Raw genomic sequence first — 6,475 nt, 5'->3', positions numbered from 1 at the left:
CTTGGAAACCCTATATAGGCTCACTATGAGTTGAAACTGACTCAACTGCACTTTATAACAACAACAACAATGAGTTAATATAATATTCAAGTGAGTGGTTTTAAAACAGATGTAAAATGCTAGTAAACTAAATGGACAAATATGAGTATACAATTTTAGGTTTGACTTTCACACATCAGAATTCCCTGGTGGCAGTTTATCTAGTGCAAATGTATCTACATGCCAAATATACATTTCAGAGAATTAAAGTAAATTATCTTTGAATGGTATTTGTATGATCTGTCATTACTTTACAAATTTTGTTTTGTAATGTCATTCTTCTATTTTTTTTGTTACCATATTTGTGGCTCTACAATCTGGAAAGAGATTATTTTTGCTCCTTAAATTGAATACATTTAATCTTTTGCCAAGTATGAAGATTGAGAAAATCCTATCCATTACTTAATTTTTTTTCTGTTGCTTTTTCTCCCATCACTTTGACTTAAGCCATATTTATTTCATCTGTTAGCAAAGGATTGGTTAGCAGACATAAGAATAAACAGCATTAAAAAATCAATTAAGAAATGGAATCAGTTATACCTGTTTAGATAAGTAACTAACAATCATATGAAATTTTTGCTATTTACATATTTTGACCAATGAAAATGGTAATTTCATATGGCCTAACTATTCATTTTACTCCTGTGAATGTATTTACACACAAGAGTCATAATTCCAGCTTTTAAACTGAGCCCCAGTTCATGCTAAACAATTAAATATATTATCAAAGCAAAGAACACATGGATTCCAGTGATTCTTCCACCTGAGCAAGTTGGAAAACTACTGTTCTAAGAAGCACAAACATCTCAAGCATTTGAGATAGATAGCTTTCCTAAAACAAATCTCTAATAAAAATATTTATTCATTTGTCTACTGATACCAGTTGTATATATTTGTGTAGAACAATGTTTTTGAATATTAATAATTTATTTCCTCCTGATCAATGGTGGGTAATTTTAACTGTCTTGTCCATGCTGAGTTTTCAGGTTAAGTGCCTTGTATGTGTGTGTGATGTGCTGTGGAGTTGGTTTCAACTCATAGTGACCCTGTACAGGGTTTCTGAGGCTCTAAATCTTTATGGGAGCAGAAAGTCTCATCCTTCTTCCACAGAACAGATGGTAGGTTTGAACTGCTTACCATGAGACTAGCAGCCTGATTCATGGTGATCATTAATAAATATATGTTGATTGGAGGAATGGAAATTCTCCCTTCATTCTTTACCTCTGCATTCCAGAGCTGTGCACCCTTCATCTGTGGAGGGCTGTTTACTGACAGTAAGCAATGATAAAAGGAATCTTTTCAGAAGGTTTTTTTTCCTTAAGGACTTCATGCTTTTAAAAATCAAAGGGACAGAGTCTTCACCAGGTCAAATGCTAGTAGGCTTCCCCAGAGCTCCAAGGAAATTCTCTGGGGGCTGTGGGCCAAGGATATAGTGATGGAAGGGTCAAAATGAGAACACAGATGTCTCAGTGAAGTAGCCTAAGACTTGACTATGTCAGAGAAAGGAGCCCTAGTGGTGCTATGTATAAGGCATTGGGCCACTAATAAGGTTGACAGTTCAAGCCCACCAGCCACTCTGCCGAAGAGAGTTGAAGCTGTCTACGCCATAAATATTTCGTCTTGAAAATCCTAAGGAGCAGTTCTGCTCTGTCATTTGAGCTGCAATGAGTTATTGGAACTGACTCAGTGGCGGTGGATTTGGTTTTAGCATAAATACCAGATAGGGAATAGTTGTTTTAGAGTAAGAACAAATTGTCAAGGCCACAGATGGCCTTACCAAGTTTCCTGGGCCTTAGGGTGGAATGGAACAGCAGCAGAATGACTCACCAATTCTCCAGTTGTTGGTGTTAAGAGTCATCAATTTGGTTTCAACTCCTAGTGACCCTGTATAGGGTTTCTGAGGACTGACTAGTGGGTTTGAACAGCCAGCCTTGTGGCTAGCAGCCCAGTGCTGATCTTACAGTGCCACACCAGGACTCCACATTTCCTAGGAGGGAGTGGAAGTATAGATATAGGAATAATGAACATCTCCAAGGTAATCTGTCCAGACCAAGGGTTGCAAAGGAGCAACAGTGACAGGGTGGACCCTGGCATGAATGGTTGATACCAAGGGCCAACCTTGCCCCATTCAACACTTTCCCACCTGATTTCATCAGAATTTGCATCCAACTCTGAGAAGAAAGGAGTGAAGTTTTAATTGACTGAGATCAAGTTAACAACATAGTATGTTAGTTTATCTAAGAAGCTCTGGTAGCATAGTGGTTACGAATCGGGTTGCTAACCTCAAGGTCAGCAGTTTGAAACTACCAGCTGTTCTGCAGGAGAAAGATGAGGTTTTCTGCTCCCGTAAAGATTTGCAGCCTAGGAAACCATGTGCAGGGTCACTATGAATTGGAACCGACTCCACAGTACTTAACAAAAACAACAACATCTAAGTAAAGTTAAAGGAAATTAAATTTTTTAGATACTTGTGTTTCTGGGTTGAGGTTCATACACTCTGCTGTAAAGTTTTTTTATGAACAAAAGTATGGGCCCAACTCTTCATTTGTTCATCTGATATGTCTGGACCTCATATTAGGATAACGTGGGGCAAGGAGGATGGTGGTCACAGATCCTCATTAGTCCTGTATTTTCACTAAGAAAGATGCTATGGAAAAGAAAGGAAACTTACCTCAAGGTGAAAAAACATTGCTAGTTAAAATTGAAGATGCTTAGTAGCCCGTGATTATTCTATTGCAGACATTTGTAAGACATACACTGGCGAGTCAGGTGAAGAAACAATAACTTTTTATCACTGGTCTCACACACTTTGACTGTGGATCGTGACAAGCTATGGATACCATTGCGAAGAACAGGTATTCCAGAGCACTAAATTGTGCTCGTGAGGAACCTGTACATAGCCTAAGAGGCTGTCATTGGAACAGAACCAGGGGACACAGAGTGGTCTTAAACTCAGGAAAGGTGTGCACCAAGGCTGCATCCTTTCACCATACTTATTTAAATAATTTGAGAAGCTGTATTATATGAAGAAGAATATGATATCAGGATTAGAGGATGATTCATTAGCAGTTTGTGATATGCAGATGATACAACTTTGCTTGCTGGAACTGAACAGAATTTAAAATACTTACTGATGAATACTAAAGACCACAACCATCAGTATGGGTTGCACCTCAATGTAAATCAAACAAAAATCCTTACCGCTAGACCAATAAATAGCATCATGATAAATGAAAAAAAGATTGAAGTTGTCAAAGATTTCATTTTGCTTGTATCTACAATCAACATTCACGGAAGCAGCAGTCAAGAAATCAAATGACTTGTTGCCTTAGGAAATTCTGCTGCAAAATATTTCTTTAGTATTTAAAAGCAAAGATTTCAGTTTGAGGACTAAGGTGTGCCTGACCCAAGTCATGGTATTTTCAATTCCCTCATATGCATGTAAAAGTTGGACAATGAATAAGGAAGTCCTTAAAAGAATTGAGGCATTTGAGTTATGGTGTTGGAGAAAAATATTAAAAGTACCTAGGATTGCCAGAAGAACGAACAAATCTGGAAGAAGTATAGCCAGACTGTTTGTTAGATGCCAGGAAGGCAATCTTCTCTTTATCTCTTCATACTTTGGAAATGATATCAGGAGAAACCAGTCCCTGGAGAAGGACATCATGCTTGGTAAAGAGGAGGTTTAGTGAAAAAGAGGAAGAACCCCAACAAGATGGGTTGGCACAATGGCACAAGCAATGAGCTCAAGTGTAAAAATGATTCTGAGGATGGTGCAGGACTGGGCAGAGGTCTGCTCTGCTGTGCATGGGGGTCGCTATGAGTCAGGGTCTACTTGACAGCACCTAACAACAACAAATGCATGCCAGTACCAGTACTTCATTAGTGTCACAATTACCCTGTTTGATAAAACTACATTTGTAGCCATTAAATAATGTAATATAGATTTTTTTTTTTTAGGGGAGATCTTGGCAATGGATCATAGAGTCATTTGTATACTACAGAAACGAAACACCCTGTTGCAATTTATATAGTATATAGTAATAGGTTATTTCTATAGCATACAAATTGCTCTACACCCAGAAAAACATTGCAATGTATCTTTCCACCACTCACGTGTCAATTTGTCATATACTGTGGTGGCTTGTGTGATGCTGGAAGCTATGCCACTGATATTTCAAATATCAGTAGGGTAACCCATGAAGGACAGGTTTCAGCAGAGCTCCCGGAAAAAGGACTTGGCAATCTACTTACAAAAATGATAAATGAATTGTATGAACAGCAACATAACATTATCTGATATAATGTGGGAAGGTGAGCCTCTCTGGTTGGAAGACATTCAAAAGATGACTGGGAAAGGGCTGTCTCCTCAAAATGAGGTTGAACTTAGTGACTTCACCTGAGAAAGGCCTTCAGGACCTTCATTTACTGATGTGGCATGACTCAAAATAATGAGAAAAAACTGCAAACATTCATTAATAATTGGCACATGGAATGTATGAAATATGAATCTAGAAAAATTCAAACTCATCAAAAAAGAAATTAATACATAAAGTTCCATATTCTAGGCATTAGTGAGTTGAAAGGGATCTTTTCGAATCAGACAATCAAATGGCCTGCTATGCTAGGAATGACAAATCAAAGACACATGACATTCATCATCAAAAAGAACATTTCAAAATCTATCCTGAAGTATAATGTTATCAGTGATAGGATACTATACATACAAGGAAGACCAGTTAGTACGACTATTATTCAAATTTATGCATCAACTACTAATACCAACGAGGAAGAAATTGAAGATTTTTACCAGTTTCTGCAGTCGGAAATTGATCAATTCTGTGATCAAGATGCATTGATAATAGCTGGTGATTGAATGCCAAGCTTAGAAACAAAGAAAATGGGTTGGTGATTGAAAGATATGACCTTGGTAATAGAAATAGCATAGGAAATTGCATGATAAAAATTTTCAAGATGAATAGTTTATTCAGTGTAAATACCTTTTGTCAACAACATAAATGACAACTATGTATATGGATTTCATTGCATTTGAATTCACAGGAATAAAACCAACTACATCAGTGGAAAGAGATGCTGGAGAAGCCCAACATCATTAGTAAGAACAAGGTAAACTGTATAATAGACCAATTGCTCATATGTAAGTTCAAACTGAATTAGAAAAATAATTAAACATGTCAACGAGAGTCAAGGTATGACCTTGAGTACATCCCACCTGAATTTAGAAACTGTCTCAAGAATATATTTGACACACGGAACACTAATGACAGAAGACCAGAGGACTGGTGGGCTGACATCAAGGACATAGCACATGAAGACAGTACAAGATCATTATAAAGACAGGAAAGAAAGAAAAGATCAAAATGGATGTCAGACAAGACTCTGAAACTTGCTCTGGAATGTAGAGTTGTTGTTAAGTGCCTTTGAGTCAGTTGTGTCTCATAATGACCCTGCGTAGGATTTTCAAGGAGTGGCTCATGAGTTTGAACCTTGTATAGGGTTTCCAAGGAGCGGCTGGGGAGTTTAAACCACCGACCTTGCGGTTCACACTGACTTTCTGTCCAGTGCATTAATCCACAACACCACACTGCTTACCTTACTTTTGCTCTAGAGTATCTAAAGCAAAGATAAGAGATAATGAACTAAAAGAACTGAACAGGAGATTTCAAAGGGTGACTGCAAAAGACAAGGAAAAGTATTATAAGGAAATGTAAAAAGATCAGGATTTAGAAAACCAAAAGGGAAGGACACATTTCTCAAGGTGAAAGAAGTGAAGAAAAAAAATTCAAGCCTAGACTTGAATTATTGAAAAATTCTATGGGCAAAGTATTGATCAATTTCAGAAGCATCAAAAGAAGATAAAACAAATACACAGAGACACTATACCAAAAGAGTTGATCAACATTCAATCATTTCAAGACGTGGCATATGATCAAGAACCAATGGCACTGAAGAAAGAAGTCCAAGCTATGCTGAAGACAATGGTGAGAAACAAGGCTCCAGAAATTGGTGGAATACCAATAGACATGTTTCAATAAATGAATGCAATGCTGCAAGTTGTTGTTGTTAGGTGCCATTGAGTCGGTACTGACTCATAGTGACCTTATGCACAGCAGAATGAAACACTGCCCGATCCTAGGCCAACCACACTACTGTTGCCACGCTTGAGTCTAATGATGCTGCCATTTGGCTAATCCATCTCGTTGGGGGTCTTCCTCTTTTTCTCTGACCCTCCACCTTACCAAACATGATATCCTTCTCCAGCGACTGCTCCCTCGTGACAATATGTTCTAAGTATGAGACACAAAGTTTGGCCATCTTGGCCTCCAAGGAGCACTCTGGTTGCACTTCAACCAAAATGGATCTATTGGTTCTTTTGGCAGCCCATGGCACTTTCAATATTCTCCTCCAACACCAT

At 38.0% G+C, this 6,475-nt stretch overlaps 1 pseudogene; it reads left to right on the top strand.

Moving 5' to 3' along the window:
• The first annotated feature begins 5,130 nt into the window (after positions 1–5,130).
• LOC102833222 overlaps positions 5,131–6,475 on the top strand; it is a 4,363-nt pseudogene continuing 3,018 nt past the window's right edge.

Source organism: Chrysochloris asiatica, unplaced genomic scaffold (genome assembly GCF_000296735.1).
Source record: "Chrysochloris asiatica unplaced genomic scaffold, ChrAsi1.0 scaffold00291, whole genome shotgun sequence".
Lineage (NCBI taxonomy): Eukaryota > Metazoa > Chordata > Mammalia > Afrosoricida > Chrysochloridae > Chrysochloris > Chrysochloris asiatica.
The sequence above is the reverse complement of the archived record's forward strand: the minus strand, read 5'-3'. Positions and strand labels throughout refer to the sequence as shown.